The following is a 19792-nucleotide window of genomic DNA, read 5'->3' as shown; positions in this document are numbered from 1 at the left end:
AAAAGTTAATACAGTGAGAGCGCAGTCAAATAATTAACTATATTCAAGAAAAGTTGTGTGTTTACATGGCTTTTAATGTGCATTTGGCCATATATACTGAAGCATGGTAAGCGTAACAAAATAAAAAAGAAAAGTATTCCTTTACTTCAATTCAAAGCAGAAAAAGGCATCATGTGTTTGAGTACTTACCTTGTTTCAAAACACTCACCCAGGGACTTCCATCTGTGATATGTCATTTAATGCTTATACTGTATGTTAACTGTACATTAAGAAATCCTGGGATCAGAACTATTACCTAGTGGCTCAGATTCTTCCTGCATTGCCGCACTGCCTGTTGACGCATTAACACCATGGAGGGGAAACATCTTTAAAACAGAAGTCCAAAGCCATCGCAGCAGTTTGGAACTATTTTGTGATTAATCTTTCTAGTGCCTTTTAAACTTTTGGGTGTTGACATCCCCTTTGATAACACAGGAAAAGCCATGCATCCTCTCCCCAAGTACACATGCATGTACACACCTACGCACACGCATATGATTTTGCATACAACTGTGGGTGTGTTATCGATCCGTTAAAGCTCTCCTCTGAAGGGTTAAATGCTGTCCACTTTGGACTCTCTGAGTGTGTTTGTCTTTTATTAGCCTGTACATTTCCTGCACTTGGTGTAAAGTTCTGTTGTTTTGTCTGCTTAGGACCTGAAATGAGGGCCCTGCGTTAGCGCTGATACAGGCAGCTGAGGTAACCTCTCACCGGAAGCAAGTGCCAGTGACAGTAGTGGTGCGGACAGCCCTGACCCGTGGAAAAGGCACCCTAAAGGAGCTCTGAACACTACATATTCCAGATGATTTGCTTAGGGTTTTCAGATTAAAAGAGTTTGTATACAAAAGAGAGTTCTCAGACTTAAGAATACTGTACTCCCAAATATACAGGTGAATACTGCCAGCGGTTGACTGGTGTAGCCTACACTGAAATACGCACATTTCTCTTAAGATGATTTCTGTCTGCATGAGAGTCACTATTTATTTCTGGCAACACTGTCTGGCGTAGTGTATTTGCTTTTGCCAAGTCAAGGAAAGCGTAACAAGTTGTGTTCATCTATGCTAGGGTCTAAAACAATTCTGAGCCTGCAGAACTACACATTATCCTAGATGCATGAAAACCGTTAAAATTCTTAGCTGATACTTAAGAGAGCTGTGCTAGAGAGCGTGGTCCCCGCTGATGCTAATGTTCAGCAAGTGTGACAAGAATAATGTTAATTTAAAAAAAGACAAATTGAAGAGGACAATCTCAGCTGTCGCTGATCTTTATGTTTCTCAAAATACGTTTCCTGTAGCTAAAATATAGTAATTGTGTAAGTTCCTACAAAAGTAAGATTTTATAAAAACATCATCCTGTGCCCCATGGAAAGCAAATTTGTTCTTTATTTTATAATTTTAAGACATTTTATAGTGGCCAAATATCCATATACTTGGGGAAATCAAATGTATCTTATACATGTCTATGGTATAAGTTTATCTGTATTTAAATTACTATATGCATTCGCAGTCCATCTACAATTCATTTGTACTAAATATATTCACAGTGTTGTACAACCGTCACATTACCCATTTTCAGAACTTTCTCATCACCCCTGAGAGAAACTCTGCACCTGTTAAACAGTACCCTGCCACGTTCTGTGTCCCTGGTAAATTGTACCCTACCTCACATGAGAGAATCATATAATAATTGTTTCTGGCTTCTTTTTTTTTTTTGGTTTTTCTCCGATACCGGGAACTGAACTCACGACCTTGTGCTTGCCAGGCAGGCGCTTTGCCGCTGAGCTAAATCCCCAGCCCCTGTTTCTGGCTTCTTATACTCAGCACAGTGTTTTCAGAGTTCATCCACATTTGTAGCATCTAACAGAATTTCATTTCTTTTTAAGGCTAAATACTATTCTAAATATATTTCACATATAATAATTTATTGTTGCCCAACAATTGCAGTATTTATCTTTTTATTACATTAAAAATATCTACATACTCTAATGTGCTATAAATACACCTTAAGTTAGACAAAAACCTACTGATAAAAATTTATTAAAATTGTTTTGGGATTTCAAGCTATATGTTAATGGTCATAATTGTATGTATGTCTGTATATGTTGATGATTTTATTTTTGATGGAAGGATGCTTAGAGTGATACTGTGGAGCCAAAGGTCATGCCCAAACGTTTATATTTTATGTACGTAATGAAAAAGGTGTAACAGTCTTCAACAGACAGTATTTCTATATATTCTGGAACAATTTTGAGCTCTCCTTAAAAAAATGAAAGTCATACTGTGTAAGGGAATCTGTTTAACGTGATCTCAACAAGGAAATATTCCCATTTATTGTCATTTCCACTTCATGAATGAAAAATAATGTGTTCATTATTGAAATATTTCCATTCAAACTATTGCAGAGTACATCACAGATGTCAGTCAAGTTTTACAGCAACAGTGTAGAAAACTAAAACATCTATACCTATTTTTCTGTTTGTTTCTTTAAAGCTCTACCATTGGGAAATATTTATCTAGCTCTCTTGGTTACTTTTCTGTCATTGCTGAGACAAAATACCTGACTCCCAGAATTAAGGAAGGAAAGGTTTCTTTAGCTCACAGTTGGTGGAGGTTTCAGTCCATACTGGGCCAGCTCCAAGGCAGGATGGCACATGGCAGAAGGCAACAGTTCCTGGAGGCAGAAGATAGCAAAAGCAACAAGAAGGAAAGGAAAGGGTGGAGGCAAACAGCCTTTCCCTCCCTTACATTGTATGCAAACTACCCGCCCCAGGGCAGGTGTAGCTCTCACACCCATAATCCCAGCATTGGACCAGGAATCAATCATAAACTCTAAAAGCCTGCCTGATGACTGCGTGTGGCTTTAGGGGGACACCCAGACACAAACCATAACACTAGCCTAATTTAAATTTTGGTCTATTTTTAGTTCTACTTAATGTGTTTGTATTATGGTACATTTTTTATTCTAGTCTTCACTTAGGTTCTTCTTAATGCACCCTTTTAAATTTATTTTGAAAGAGAGTAATTCATGTCCAACAGTAAGAGTGTCTTATTTAAGCTGAAGTACAGAGTGTGTGGAGTGTGTGAAATGTAAACAAAAGAATTAGGGAGACAGCTGTCCTCAAAAGCAACCTGTCCTGATTGCATTTCTATGGGAGGAGGGTGAGAAACCTTACTGGAAATTGCATCATGTTTTATTTGAATTAGACATTAGTATGTTAAAAGAGCAAGGATGAAGCAGTGTCTTATACTACAAGAAGCTACTTGAAGATAAAGGGCTGAAGAAGACGTGCTCAAAGGAAATGAGGACACTGTGCAATGCAGTTGGCACTAGAGGTGCCACAAAGGTATTTCAAGTATGCTTTCTATTTGGTGGGGTGAGGGGGAAGAGACTTATTAATAAGCACTTCCTTATTTACCTCTAGTTGATTGGTCCTATTTGCAAAGTCTTAAAAGAAATAAGCATCCTGATCTTTCATGGATAAACAGCACTTAAACAACCCACTGCGGTGGTTAGGAGACCAAGTGCCAGGCTATACCCATCAGTTTTTGCTTTTTTCAGTAATAGCCAGAATACAATCTGCTACATATCTTCTAATGTAGGCTTCATAATTTGAGTGAATGTGGACAACTCAGTGTATTTTTAGCCACAGTTCTTAGATTTTTTTTCTGTGCTCATTCACACTCAGGTTCTCTGATAAGTGAAATATAACGGAAAACAATACTTCTGTTCATTTACAAGATTTAACCTTGCTAGGACTTGCAGAAATTGTTGAATCTGACTTTTGGGTGGACATGAAATCACTAACAATGATCTGTTAAACTCACCCCAATTCAAATTCATATTTAGAAACTAGCAAATTTTAGAGTGGCTATGGTAGTGTATCAAAATTTTAGAGAAGGAAAATTACGTGTATGGGTTTCTAATTATAAGATGTGCTCAGTAGAGAATAATGCATGTTAAGGAAGGATGCATTGAGAAAAGATTGTGTTAGTACTACCCGCAAAACAAAATTGTGACAAATCGTTATCATCCGCATTAATCTCTCATCTGACTCTTCAACTGAGAAATTCTTGGGAAAATGACTTTTAAATTTGTGCAGCCCTGCATAGTTGAGATATAAAATGGGGCAGATGTGCTTAATTTTTTATTATATACCTGTGTTTATTAGAATTACATAAAGATCAATTTGGAAGGGATTTGCAATAAATAAAAATGTACCAATTGAGAATCTCCACTGATAAAGTTAGTTAATAGGCTAGTGTTCTCTAAAAGAGAAATTTAAATGAAACTTCTTTTTCTCCAGATTAAAGAGAAACATGATTTCATAAAACAATAGCATTTGCTATATTTTATAAATGTTAACATTTCTAGTAAGATTTTTAGTGTGCTATGCTATGCTAAGTATTCAATAAAGGTAAACTTATTTTATAATTGTGCAGTATCAAAAGAATAAAAATTGATGCAATTCGAGCGGTCATTATGGTACCTGGCTTTACTATAGAAGTAATAATAATAATAATAATTAATAATAATTTCTTCATCATCTCAGGCAGCCTTTGGTTATCTTCAAAAACAATCAAAATGATCTGAGCATTATTTTCTTTCTTTCTTTTTCTTTTTTTTGTGCCGGGAATCGAACGCATGACCTGTACTTGCTAGGCAAGCGCTGTGCCACTGAGCTGCATCCCTGGCCCTTGAACATTATTTTCAAAGTATGCTAATTACTATACCTCCCTCTCCCTTTCTCTGTTTGTTTGTTTCTTTATCATTTTAAATGTTTCGGCCACCACTTAGGACAGATCATGGCATTCAGGAAAAAAAATTGAGCTTTGACTCCCACCTCTTCAATTCACTGGCTAGATGATTGATAACAGCTCAGCTCTGTGAGCTGTACTAATATGGGAACAAGAAAAATCGTAGGGCTGTTGTGATAATTAAGGTAACAGAGAAGAGAACAATGTAATTTTTGAAACATACATAGAGGTAAATGTTTTGCATTTTTTACTATTTTTATTCTCTGTGGCAGTGTATACCTAGACCTCATTATCAAATCTTTTCCCAGATGTTTATAACCTTTTTTTCTACCTCTCTTCATGAAGTTAAACTAAGCTCTGAAATGACTGCGTCTTGAGAATGCCGGCGTCAGGAGAGGCTGAGGTCTGCTCCAGGCAAGGCAATCGGGCTCTGATCCTTTACGGCTGTGGGAATTAGACTTAGCTTCTATTTTTGACTCTCCCAGCAGTTGATTAGATGACCTGGGAAAAGTTAATTGGCTGTTATATCTGTATCTCATTTTCTTTTTGAATCATACCGTGTGTCTAGTCACTCTCCACTGACTCTCAGAAATAACAGTAAAGATATTCATTGGGGGTGCTGGTTTCAGAAGCAAAGTGACAAATAACGTGGTAGTGTCTCTCCTTAGAGAACGGCAATCGTTGACATTTTCTTTTTTCCCAGTATAGTATTGAGGTTCCCAGGAGAGGACAACTTTAACTTACAGAAAACTGTTAATATTCACTTCCTCTAACAAAAAGCTTGGAAAATTTGGTTAATTTCCAGGGTACTAGTCAATTGTTTTTAAATATACAACTATTGGTAAATTCTTATATTGTTTATTAAATAGTTAAGTTGTCAAAAAAAGAAAATTAGTATATAAGTAACTCCATTGTATAACAAATCCATTTACATAACAATTTATTATTTTTAAAATATATTGATTACAGCATGAATAAAAACTCAAAATGATAGCTAACAATATTATTATTATTTCAAATAAATAGATTAGAGACATCTCTGGCTTAGAATTTTTGGTCTATACATCATATACTAACATACAAATATTAATAAAATGATTTAATGTTTGAGGTCATTACTTATACAATGGTTTGTCAATTGGGAAGCCACCTTTGACAATAGAATATATAATATTTCATTTCTGCAGATTTACAGTACCACATAATTGTGATCTTAATAAAACAGTTGACAGGTGACTACCGATATTTTTTCTACAGTATTCCTTATACTGATTATTAACAGAATACTAAATAGGCAGCAACCTACAGTAATTGTTCAGATTTTTGTGATCTATATTTCTATGCCTTATACCCAACACCTCAATAAAGTAAAAGGAATTTTTCTAGAACTTTTATATCAGATTTCAAGAGAATCATTTTGTTTTCAAATACTAAATAAATTTTGTACATAGTCATTAATTAAATATAAATGTTGGAAATAGTCCATGAAATGTTTGAAGTTAAAAAATACACAAAAATATAGTGATATTTTTAAAGCATATGAATGTCTAATATGTTTATTTAGATTGTTCATATTGAATTTTATTCATTTATATAATAGATCACACATTTCACTTTTATTACGTGTTGTAGGATGGTAATGATAGGTAATAATATAAACCAGTTAATTTTTTTCTTCTTATATAATGTCAAGCAAGAAGCAGAATGTTAAACAATAAATGATGTATATTCATAGCTTTGATACATATATATGTTTCAAAAAAATTAGAAATTTAAAACTAATTATCATGGTTAAATCAAGATATTTAATATGATCTCATTCTGTATTACCAAATTCATGCAATATGTATACATTACTTTTAGAACTGATTAAGAAGACAGTTACATGTTCGCATGTGTTCATAACGTCTTTAGCATCTAAGCATCGCTAAAAATGTGGCTAAGATGCTAGAACATAGGTATCTTAAGTAGATTCCTAGATCTGCGCTGGCCCTGAAAATGCTGAATGTAGGAGATAAAGGTGAGGTTTTACTGCTCGTGGGTTAACAGTGATAAATACATTTTAACAGCGTTGTATAACTCTAAAAGCATTTCTGCATCCATCTTTCACTGGAACACACCAATTACCTAAATACAGTAATACAGGAACTGTCCTCATTTTGCAGACAGGGAAAGTGAAGCTCATGGTCATGAAGTGTAGTGATTCTCCCATTAAATATGTGCAGTTTCTAAGTGACAGGGCAGAATCCAAACCTATGTCATGCTGTGGAAATCCAGCGCTTCCCTCTATGCCGTAGAAACTGACGCGTCTCCCAGGAAAACGTTAGAGTGGAAATAGGCTGAGTTCTGCTCCTGGTTACAAATTCTTCTGAAATCTGTTGAGGCCTGTTTCAGGAAAATGCCCATAGATCATTTTCAGCCTGCAGGTGGGGTTGTTAAATAGGTTCTTAGGTTTAATGAAGCACTTGCCTCCCAGGCACATCCTAGTTTCTGTATCTTCATGGCTGTCAGCTGCTTCTCTTGAATGCGCCATCCCTCAGTAACCAAGTACTGACGATGCTGATGCCGTACCTAATTGTGCAGTGCAGTTTGCATGAGCATAACTCCGACATTCATGAGATTGTAGCATTTTTTGTAAACACACTCAAATTGAGTGTGTCTAATAAGTCTAAGTAATCTTTTTCTGTACTGGGACATTATTAACATTACTTGAAAGCTACACTACCATATAATCCATCGTTTTAAAAGTTAATGAAGCCGGGGAAACAGCTCAGTGGCACGAGCGCCTGCCTGGCAAGCTCAAGGTCCTGAGTTCTATCCTCAGTACCGCAAAAAATAAAAAAGTTAGAATGGCGGGTGTGGTTGAGTGTCTAGCACTTGTCTAGAGCATGGGAGGCCCTGGGTTCCGTTGTGAAACATGACAAAAATTAAACATAAACTAAAACTCGCAGAACATTCTCTCCTATTTCCTCGTAACCTTCTGTTAAGAGTGAAGTCATTTAGAGAAGGTCATTTATGGAACCTGCCTTAGTTTTCTTTATGTTTCTAAAACATCACCACTATAACTTGCTGTTTAGAATGCTGGTCTGATACTTACCAAGTGCGCTTTTGCCTCCTACCTGAAAGCAGGAAAAAGAAAGCATTCTTTTTTTAAATTTTAGTGAAGGGCCCTGGATTTAAGGCTTAGTCACTGGCCCTCATCTCAACTTGAAGTACGCTGTATGCGCTTGGAGTCTCCTTTTTTTTACGAGAATTTTCTGCAGTTTTCATATATACATCAGATTCATCTTTCACTTGAGATTAGTAAAAATAAAGTTTATTTTCTATTATTTGTACATCCCTCACTCTAAATGTAAAGAACCTGCCTTGAAATAATACGGTTTCAGAATGCCTATCTGTATCAGAGAATGCAAAGTATTAGCAATTCACATTTTCAGTTAAAAAAAAAGAGAAGCTAGAAAAATAATCACTACAGCATCGTTCTCCCTTTTAGCTAATCAGCTATTCATACTAATGAACATTAGATACTGAGATCCAAATGCTAAACATTTGTTTAGAGAAGTGAAAAACAGTACTTACCATGTTTATTCTGTGCTGAATGTTTTTTGAAAACCAAATGGATTCCCTCTCACAGCGTTCCTAAGACACGGGTATTATTAATATTATCTGTTTTATACATGGACCAAGGAAGGCATCAGATGACTAAGTAAATTACTTGTGGTCACGCGGCTTGTCAGTCACAGACAAGGAAGCCTTTGTATGAGTAATGGGGGCTTTGCTCTCTCTTGTTATGTACCCATTTACTTCCTTCATCGGAAGATGGAGAAGTTTGTTGATGCTGTATGCTATAATGAAGTCCAATGTAAAGATGTGTAAAAATTTTATTACAGAAATTACTTTGAAATTTCTTCACATGAAATCTCCAGTAATATCAGGTATTGCCAGAGGCAGCAAGCGATTGCACTTATTCAACCACAATGGAAATACTAGTGTGATCTCATGTGTGAAACAAAAACAATTTGGGTAATGTTCATAATGATAATTATTTTCTTAAAATTATTCTCAGGTATTTTTTTCTACCTTAAACTCTTGTAGCTTATTTAACTTTTGTATCTATGTTTAAAAAATCCACAAATATTAATAAGCTTTAAATTAGGCATTTATCACTGAAAAAGTAAACAAAATTTAATTTTCTTTTAGTAGCCCTTAGAGCTTTCTTTGGAGATTTTAGCAGAAGGAAGGCAGTCTTGTCCCACAGCTACCTCACCAAGAAAGAAGCATTCTGATTGGTTAGATTTAACTAAACATGCCTTGACAGTGATTATTCTACTTTATATTTCCTTGCTGAATAATGTTGGGATGTTCCCACTTATAAAGTGCTAATATTAATGGTTTGAGAAACTAACTTGCAGTGATTTAAAATTAATGTTTTTCATCGACTGAAATTAATATCTGCTTATCACATTTGATGATTCTAAAGTTGGATTAAAACTTTCCAATTTTAAGTGAAAAACTGGCACCTTGTCTACTGATTCTAAGGTTTCAGGTTTTAGCGTGTGAAAAAGGGAGAGATTTTGTAGCTCCTATCAGTGTACCTTAACAGCAAAGCCATGCTCATCCTGTAAAAAATAATTTTGTACCTGCACATGCAGGTGGACACGTTCGTCCTTGCAAACACACACGTCCTCTGTCCCGACCTGATGCATTCTTCTCCATACATTTGTCCCCACCTGAAAAATAATGTCTTTCCAATTTATTTTGTTTTCTGTCTCTTCTGCAGGCAAATCCTGTGAGGGCAGAGTCTAGTTTTCAGTTCTTACTTTTACACTGCAGCGCGAAAACATACCCGAATTCTATTCCTGAAGCTCTCTTTTCCGTGGTTGGTAGATGTTACTATCACGTGTTCTGCAGGGTCAGAGGACGTGGCTGTGTTAGCAGCAGTCAGTCTAGCAGTAGACTTTGGGAATTTCACAGTTTTTAAGCCCCCACTAGTCCTGCTGCTCTCTGGCGGACTGCTCTCTACCTTAAAAGGACCTTGACTCGTTCATGAAGCGTGCATTAGTTACCTTTCACGTATGTCCTCCTGACACAGTGCAGGTAAGTCGGGAGCCACACATGAGTAAGATGCAGACCTGTCCTGCAGAGGGCCCCACGGTAGTGAGCTTTCGCTTCTCACTCTTCAAGGAGTATAAATCCTGCACAGCCAGAAATAACAAGGAGTTAGGCGGCATCGACGCGTGCAGATTGGGACTGATCATTTTTCAAAAATCATTCAGTCACAGAAAGCATAAACGTATTCTTTGGGATTGTCCTTGATGTGCGTCGTTACCCACCCTCGAGGTGTAACGGTAGGAGACAGCCAGTAATTTGCCAAGTCCTGCCCTGTGGGAAGCCAAATGAACGACGATTTCTCCTTCAGCCACTGACCTTGTGCAGACGTAGCCAGGGCTCTCAACACGTCTCTACCAAGAAGCCAAGAGTAAACAGCAGTGCTGGTGGGTGCAGGCTGCTTGCTGGCGTGGAGTGAAAACAAGTAGTGGGGTGCGTGTTGACTGCTGCTCAAGCACTTTAACACCAGGGGACAGAAAGTGCTCCTTCAGTGTAAAGGGCGTTGTGCTGGTTGTTATTACTCATCCTCATGAGGAAGTGATCTGTCAAATGAGAGACCAGAGTGTAGGAGAACTGCCATGATGTGAGATTGATTTTTGCTAAAGAGACCTTAAATTCACTGCCCGTTTCAATTTGCGGTTGCTCGAGACACTTTGTAAATTACCCACAGTTAATACCCAATATGAAAAGCTGTTTGAATTTACTCTCTAACATACCCTCGTGGGGTTTATCCATCTATTACTCCAGTGTGGAGGGAAAAACAAGCTACAAAATCCCTTTCCATGAGGATTTTAGATTTTGAAACTTAACTCTTTGGCTCAGGTTACCAAATACCTGTTCCCTACTGCTGGAGGCTAGACATTTCCTGGGCTCTGTAAGGGAGAGCCACAGGGAAGGAACTCTCTAAAACAAGTCGTCTAGAGCACTCTGTATCCTGTACCCCTCCACGACCTCAGCTTTGATTCTGTGCACCCCTCGTCTCACTGTCGCCGCAGCCGAAGCTCCAGCCTCTGGCCATTCTTTCAACACATGCAGAGGAGTCTCCGATGTCAGAACCATGTGCTTACAGCTTCATGCTCTGGGAATGTTCTCGAAAGCAATTCATGTGCACGCAAATAAACAGCAAGTCATAATAAAACAAATTATAAAAATAGGGTAAAACTGACCTCAAGACTGGTCAAATGTCCCTTAACAGGGAAGACTTAATCATCTTGTAAAAAATAACTTTGTATGTGCACATGTACCTGAACACTTTTTTCTTGCGCGCGCGCACGCGCGCACGCGCACACACACACACACACACACCCTGCACCATCCCTGGTATATTTTTCTCCATTTATTTGATCCTGCCTAAAAAGTAATATATTTTCATCTCTTCTGAAAGTAGAATTTAAATCCTATGACGGCAGAGTCTTCGTTTCTCATTATTTTACCCTGCAAGAGCCTGCCTTCAAAAATCACTGACCCATAGAAGCTCCTTAGTAAGTGTTTCTAGAATAAAAGAAGGAAAGGTGATGACCATACTAGATTAGATAGTGCAAGTTTTGGTGCTACTGGTGTAACATGGGTCTTATACTTCTTTATTGACAGTTCTTTCAAATCGCTATTTCTCTTTTTTGCCTTTTTGCTTTAAATCATGTGAGAGCCTCTGCCTAGGAAGACTCATTTCTGTGGTTGTATTTCATTCTGTGTTTCTTCAAAATATGAATCAGGTGCCATGCTGCCCGTCAGAATTTCAGAACAGACCTGTTCTTTCTCTGTGTTCCCCCCCACCTGCCGCCCACCCAGGGCCCTAGGGTGCTACCTGACCCATTCTTTATTCCATTCCCCAACTTCACTCTTGACCATTTGAAGGCAGGGACGGCTCACTCACTATTCTTGGCATCAGATGCACCATGCATGAATGCCTGACCCGTGAGAAATAGTAAAGGTTGAATAAATGGACCACAATTCACGTTATATTCTTCTCTCATGATAAGCTATTCTTCATTGCTTTGAACTTCTAAAGTCAAGAGCATGGTCACTTATGAAAATAACCAGCTTAAAGATCAACCAAGTCAAAGTTTAGGGTTTACCAGAACAAATCTCATCTAAGGAAGAAGAAGGATTGAAGCTCATCCAGGGGTAGTAACGGTGCTTTCACTGCTGTACTGAACAGCCCACAGTAATGAAACTGTCAGGTATCTTTGGCATATGTGATAGCAGATCAAGATCCAGCTCTTTTTGAAAACTTTGCTCTTGGGCTTTATCTCATCAGGCATCAGGTGGAATTCGGAGACGTTACAGTAGCTTGCGCGGCTTAGTCTTGGATGTGCTGCAGTGAGAATAAACCATCTCAGCAGAGGTATCTTACGTGCAGCTACGAATGGGCATTGTGAATGGAAGTGGGTGCCTCGGCAGAACTGTGTTCATCTGCCTCTCCCACGTGTGTGAGTGTGTTATGCGTGCTATTACAAGAGAACATTTGAATGTAAGTAATCTGAAGCAAAAAAGACAGATTAAACAAGTGCAGAGAAATGAATGAATAATCAAAGGCATCACTGGGTATTGGTGGTCTTGGAAATCAATGATTTGTAAATTAAGCAAATTAAATGTAGCCCAGAGAGCATGGAGGAAGAGGTTAATGAAATCCTGAACCAGATGGGTAAAAGAAATGATTTCACAGTAGTCTTCGTGCTGTATGCGAGAAAGCAGTACGTCAGGAGGCACTGAGTACAGCTAATGCTTTGTCAGATGCTAAAATCTAAGGTGAACGCGAGAACACTGCCTCAGGGCAAGGGAAAGAACCCTTCTCAGGAAGTGCCAGGTTCATAGAACAAGAAATATGAACCCATGGATAAGAACTTTCCTGATTTATTCATGAATGATCAAACCCAACTTACCACGGCTCCTCGGATTTCTAGGGAAGTGATAAAAGTATTCTCACCATGGTACTTCCGTCTCTCTTTTCATCAGCAGGTAGAATGCCTTAAATCAGCAACTGATTGTTGAGTTTCATTGTATTTTTTTCTAACTCAGAGAGTTTTTAAAAACAGTTTTCTTTTTGTTAAACAGCAAACCATTCTTAAGTCTAAGAATGGCTTTGGCGATTTTAAAGGGTTTCGAAAGGAGTTGGGGCTATTGCTTAGTGACAGATGCTTGCCTAGCGTATCTGAGGTCCTGGTTAAAGAAAACAAGGACCATAAACAGAAAAAGAATTATGTGACCGACCACTTACATAGCCCATAAAGACAAAAGTGCCTACTACTTAGAGGGTTCAAATTTAAAGGTAGACATTAAGAAAGTTCTCACATTAATTACATATACATATAATTAAGTATATATAATATAGATATATGTATGTGTATTATATATTGCATATAGAACTCAGAATAGCCAAGATCAGGAAAAAAAAAACCCTATACCACAGCACCCAATGCATTAATAGTCAAGATTTCAGAAATTCAACACGAGAACTGAATCTATAAAGCTGTTAGAAAATAGAAGCAAATCATCTATAAAGGAAAACACACCAGAATCACAGCATACTTCTCAACACAAACCCTAAAGTCAAGGAGAGCTTAGAGTGAAATATTTCAAACTCTAAAAGAAAACAGCTTCCAACCCAGATTGAGGTACCCTGGAAAATTATCTTTCAAAACTGATGGAGAAATAAGCTACTTCCACAGTAAAGCACCTGAAGAAATTCATGACCACCAAACCAGTACTCCAAAAAGTTCTGAAGGATGTTTTAGAAAAAGACAACAGAGACAAAAAATCCAGGAATCTCAATAGAATGAATCAACCAGCAAGGCAAGCAATTAAATAGGAAGGAAAAGGGAACCAACAATAGGAAAATAATATAATGACAAGGATAAGTCAGTACCTATCAGTTGTAACCATCATTGAGGATGGTCTCAATTCACCAATCAAAGGAAACAGATTGGCAGAGTGGATCAACAAACAAGAACCAACCCAGTGGATGTCAAGCCAAGACTGATTGGAAGAGACAAAGAAGGTCAGTACAGGCCGTTGATGTAGCTCAGCAGCACAGCGCCTGCCTGGAAAGCGCAAGGCCCTGAGTTCAGCTCCCGGTACAAAAAAAAAAAAAAAAAAAAAAAAAGACATTTAAGTGATTTGTGTAATTAATGTGTAATTAATGCAGAATATTTTCATGTAAAAAAAAAAAAAAAAAAGTCAGGAAATACGTGTACAAGGAATAAGCCAAGAGGAAGAGATAACAGCCATAAATATATCTGCACCAAATACCAGTACATGCAACTACATAAAACAATTACTAGTAGATATAAAAATCAGATAAACACTAACACAACTGTAATGGGGACCTCAGCAGTCCACTGTCAGAAACAGATGGATGAACTAGACAAAACAGTCAACAAAGACGTATCAAGCTGAACTGATGGATTTGAATGAATGGGTTTGGTAGAAGTCTAGTGTCCCACCAAACAGCATAATGCCTATTCTCCTCAGCAGCTCATGAGACTGTCTCCATAACAGAACCCATGCTAGTTCATAGGACAAGTAAATGCAGAAATGGAGATTATCCTGTGCATACCATCAGCTTATAATGCAGTGAAGTTGAAAATAAATGGCAAAAGAAAGCACAAAAACTACATAAACACATGGAAATTAAATAATATACTCTTGAATAACTAATGGGTACCAGATGAAATTAAAGAAGAAATTAGTTTCAGCAATTGAACGATAATGTCAGTGCTGCATACCAGAATTTATGGGATGCAATGAAAACAGTCCTATGAGGGAAATTTATAGCAGTGAATTCCTACATCAGAAAAACAGCATGAGCACCAATAAATAACCCAATATTAACTCTTAAGGCTCTAGAAGAAGAGCGATTTAAACCCAGAGTCACCATGTGTGGTGGCACATTCTTGTAGTCCCAGCACTTGGGATGCTGAGGCAGGAGGATCACTGCAAGCTTGAGGCCAACCTAGGCTACATAATGAGTTCAAGGCTAGTCTGGACTACATAACAAGACCGAGTCTCAAAAGAAGAAAAGACCCAAACTTATGTGAGGAAGAAAATTATAAAGATCAGAGCAGAAATTAATGCAATTGAGACTAAAATACAATCCAAAGAATCAATGAATCAAGTGGGGTTTTTGAAAGATTAAATAAAATAGACAAACCCATAGCCAACCCTAACACAACAAGGAAATAAAAGCTTGAAATCTATGCAATTAAGAATGAAAAGTACCAACTCATAATGGATCTTGTCGTATCACGCTGCACGGCCTTAGTTTTCACTTGCTGTGTATTACTGCTGGTCCTCCCTGTTCAGGGCGCTCCATTGGCCAGAGCCATCTCCTGCCCATACCCTCCTAAAATATGTCAATTACACGCACATGGCCTCTTATTATTTCCATAGTTCAGTGGAACTATGCCATGACCTCATCTGTCATCCACATCAAAAAGCTCAAACATCTAATATTTTACAGCAATCATCAGGGCTCTAACGGACTTGTGTGAAATGACTAGAAAGTAAATATTGCGAGCAGCAGAGATACAGAAGCCTGAATACTATCTGTTCTGCGAAGTGATAAGAGGTTAGTACTCACATTTGTGCTTTCTCCATTCCAGTCCCCTTATTGCTGGGATGTGTTATGTTCCCAGGCACTGACTCACTGTTTGGTTTCATTGTTTTCCCAAATGGTGACAATTTAAACTTTCAATAAAAATAGTGCAGCATGTGCCAAACTCCAAGCTGTTCTTCCTGCCTGGATCATCTCTTTGCATTATCACGCACCCTGCCCTTGTTTGCACTCTGATACCTTCATCTCAGCTCGTCCGTCTGTGTGCCCCCCGTCTCCCGTCTTTCAGCCACCTGTTAACCCTATCAGAGCACCAGGGTGTCTGTTTGGGATGGCACCATCACCATCCGCTTATGTGTGCATAGGGCCTCAAAGTCTAGGACTGCCATCGTCAGAAATAGGGAAATGCAGCACAGAAGTGACCTGAAGATGTGCTATAGAATTGAAGGGAGACGATGCCTGTGAACCGTTCACTATCCTTTCGGAAGGTGCACATACACACTTACATATTTGCACAATGTTCAGGGTAGCTTCAGAGAGAGACGTGGAAAGTCTGTCCTGAGCACTGAGATGAGAATTCCGGTTCCAGATACTGTAACATTCACTCTTGAACAGTGCAAGCCAGAGCTGTGGACTTGTATCGCGTTGTTCCAATGCCTTATAATACTGCGTCTGCTGAATCGCCTGGTCCTGTGCTTTTGGCTTACATTACCAGAGAGTTGCAAAGTTTCTTTTCCATTTGATTATAGGGGTCCTCACCTTTTAGCTCCTCCATACGTAGTCTATATAAACACACACAGTGTGCCACACAACATTTCACAGTGCAAACAGATGCTTGGAGTCTCACCTGGAAGTCAGTGGACTATAAAAAATAAATCAGTCTTGTCAGGTGTTGCGGCACTCGCTGATAGTTCCAGCGCGCAATAGGCTGAGGGAGGAGGGTTGCCGCACGTTTGAGGCCAGCCTGGGATACGTAGTGAATTCAAAACTAGCCTCACCTACAGAGCTAGACCTTGCCTCAATAAAGCAAATAAGTAAATTAATAAAAAAATAAGAATAAACTAGTCTTTGTAAGCCACACTATACAATGCTCCTATTCTCTGTATTTCTCAGCCATTCTACCTTACTATTTCATAAATTATTTTGGTGTTTTAGCAATATCAGCTGTATTGATGTGAAATAAGGCGAGATGTTTCCATTTTATCAATATCATGACGTAATGCTGTCATGATATCAGTCTGTCCCCGAATATAAAATTATATGTTTAATAATTATTCTAATTCTGTAGTGACAGTAATTATCAATGAAAGAGCTCAGTTGTGCTTGTTGAGGTGTACGTGCTGTTTTCCTGACACTTTATACTCAGATGGTTAGAGTGAAGACCTCGACCCTGGCCTGGTGCTGGTAATGATCCAAACGAGAGGACCCCTACATGGTGGAGGTTTTTCCCACACCACCTTACTGGAAATTGTTTTGCTGCTAAGACAGGGACACTCTGAATTTTGCTTTAATTAAGGGAGTTGGTGCTCCTTCCCATTATCCCTTTATTTCTGCTAAAATCACTGGAGTATTGCTACTGAATAAATCGCAAGTAAAACCCAAGCCTGGCATTCTAGGCATTTCTACTGTTCCAAACTGTTCCTGCAGCTTGTCACTTCCTCTCTCCTTCGCAGAGGCCTGTGCTGACGTCACTACACAAGTCAGGACTGGTGAGTTCTGTGGTGTCTGCACCATTTTAGCGCTCTGGACTATGCCAAGAATTTGATTCTCTCAGATGCAATGCGCAGTAAAGTTTTCTTGCTATAAAGTGGTTTACATATGATTAAACAAAAATTATTAGGTGGCTTTAATCATAGTTGTCATAAAACAGGCACATACGTACTGTGATCTACCGGTGCCAGACACGTTCGTGATCGCACTCCAGCTTATGTGTATAGTCTCCCGTCTTTCAGCACTTATTTTCACATACTCTGTTACCAAAACACTGATAACTGTGGATGAACTTTGTTCTGAATTTTCCATGCCATGGCCGGTAGTGCTGTCTTTACCTGGAACTGTCTCCTTCCCCCGTACTTCACCTCTGCCACCCCCACCTATGTAATGATCCACTCTGGAGAAGTCCATTTTTTAGGCGTTTCAATGGATTCCCGCAGCACCCTATTCACAGACCTACTACAATACACTGTATCATGTCTGCTGGTCATTGTCCAACATGACTGACCCGCACGTAAAGAGTGTTCAGATGATGAACACTGATGCTGTTTAAATATTGATGCAGCTGGCTAGATGAGTTACATGATGAGTTATTGAAAACATATCTTTGACTCAGTAATCCAAGAATCAACTCAGTAATCCAAGAATCAAAAACTCCAATGCCTCTGGATCAGGCAAGCAAAGTAAGTGTGCAGTGTGGCATGAGAAGATAGAATTGGGTACAGACCACTGTACATGCCCACCCTGACCGCTTTACATTTTAACAGATACTGAGCTAAATGAACTAACCTTTTTCATTATTATTAAAAGAATCTGATAATTCTTTAACAGAAAAATATTACTTGTGAATGTATCTTTAATTAGGAAAGCATGAATTCAAATTAGTAAAAGGAAGTGATTAAATTAAATATGGACCTATCCATTGAATGTCATATATGCTTTAATATCAGTTTCCCAAAGTATAACCTGAGAAGTGCTTTCCCTGATGGAAACAGTGGAGGAGAACAGGACTACATGTGTGCTGTAGCTGTCGCCATGTTCCAAACGTTCCTTATTTAAAAAGATGCGAATACACAAAATGAAAATAACCCTATTAAAGTGCTCAAAATAGAAGTGATATTTTTCTATTTCAGCACCTAGTACTGCTATTTTTTTCAATCTCAATCTTCAGAAAAAATGGGGAAAATTGCTTGGGATCTTAGAAGATGGCCCCTCACGAGCAGGAGCAGCTGACTTTGGATGGGAGCTGAGGAACATGAGTTGTGGGCCGAGGTAGAAATACCATTGTCATAGCAACCACCAGCGATCTCATGGAAGGGAATGACTTGAATTTTTTTCAGTGGGGCTGACTAACAAGAGGCCTTTTGAAACGATTCAAATATAGTGTGGGCAGATAGACTGTACGTTAAGTTTAATAAACAGCTTTTCTGGAAAGATTGATAAACTGCGTAAACTTAAGATCACAAGTTCGACACCATAGCGTAGGCTTGCCAAACCTGTGTACCACTTAAATGCTACTGACATAATGCTGTCATGATATCAGTCTGTCTTCCCTGAATATAAAAGTGTGTGTTTAATAATTATTATTCTAATTCTATAGTGACAATAATTATCAATAAAAGTGCTCAGTTGTGCTTGTCAGGAGGTGTACTTGCTAATTTCCCAATACTTTATACTCAATTTTGTGTTTTCAGTGTTCTGTGGTACCATATATAACCTAATAGAAACAGACTTGTGGGAATATTGATAACATCAATAGAAATCACTGTCACTTCTTCATTACAAAACCATAATCTGTTAGTCCTGTTTTTCTTCATTTTTAAGCTGATTTACCATCCTGACAGATATTTTCAGTGTCCAAACTTGCCACTAGACTTATGCATTTAATTCTGTTTTTATTTGAATACAGATCAAGATTATTTCTTGAGCTCAGGCTTCCTACTTTTGCTGCTTTTGCAAAAAGTAGCCCAGCCCACCAGCCCTGAAGTGGTTCTCTTTATAAGATTTCTGAATACTGAAAGAAATTCAGGGCTTTTTCTACTGCAGCAATTTATGTACTAACTCTCCTAATTCTGTGATCAGCCTGAAGCCATGACTATAGTTTCTTTGAAAACCACTAGCAAAATCTGCTTTGTTTTGGGAAATCTGCTTCTGTGACAGTCTCTTTTAAGGGTGACACTTTGGCATTTGTGTAAATTAGCAGTTTAGATATAGGACCATAGAGTTAAGAAGGAAGAGATTGTTAGTAATTACATTTAAGAATGAAATTTTAACCAGCGTTTTTTTCTGCTTGAGATAACCTGGGGGTATGGATTTATCTTAAATAACAACATATCCTAAATATCAAATTTCTCAGGCCACATACAAACCTTCAGTACACCATTAAAAAAGGAAATAAAATCACATCCTCGTACCTCAAAATAAGGGCTTGTGTACTGGCGTCAGGGAGCATTATGAATGCGCCAAAATTAAATGACGAGTGTGACAGTTTAGGGCCCACACATTTCAGGCTTTGTCACTGAAATGAAGCCCTGATTTTTTTTTATTTTAAAAATAAAAGCAGGAAAACATTAACAGACAGACAATCTTTTACAAAATAGCAAAAGAACAGTACAGACAATACAGA

The 19792-nt window shown here is 38.2% G+C and overlaps 1 long non-coding RNA gene across 2 annotated transcripts; it reads right to left on the bottom strand.

Annotated features, from left to right (window-relative positions):
* Positions 1-8308: 8308 nt before the first annotated feature.
* Positions 8309-10903, bottom strand: LOC106149379. 2 transcript variants are annotated; one of them, XR_001235526.1, is made up of 3 exons: positions 9640-10903; positions 9434-9523; positions 8309-8432 (listed from the first exon to the last, which is right to left on the bottom strand). It is a non-coding gene; the product is annotated as an uncharacterized LOC106149379 (long non-coding RNA). The 2 variants fall into 2 exon arrangements; XR_001235527.1 differs by having other exon boundaries at positions 9434-9988; positions 10221-10903.
* Positions 10904-19792: the final 8889 nt, after the last annotated feature.

This window comes from Chinchilla lanigera, unplaced genomic scaffold (genome assembly GCF_000276665.1).
Source record: "Chinchilla lanigera isolate Chin_1 unplaced genomic scaffold, ChiLan1.0 scaffold00043, whole genome shotgun sequence".
NCBI classification, from domain to species: Eukaryota; Metazoa; Chordata; class Mammalia; order Rodentia; family Chinchillidae; genus Chinchilla; species Chinchilla lanigera.
The sequence above is the reverse complement of the archived record's forward strand: the minus strand, read 5'-3'. Positions and strand labels throughout refer to the sequence as shown.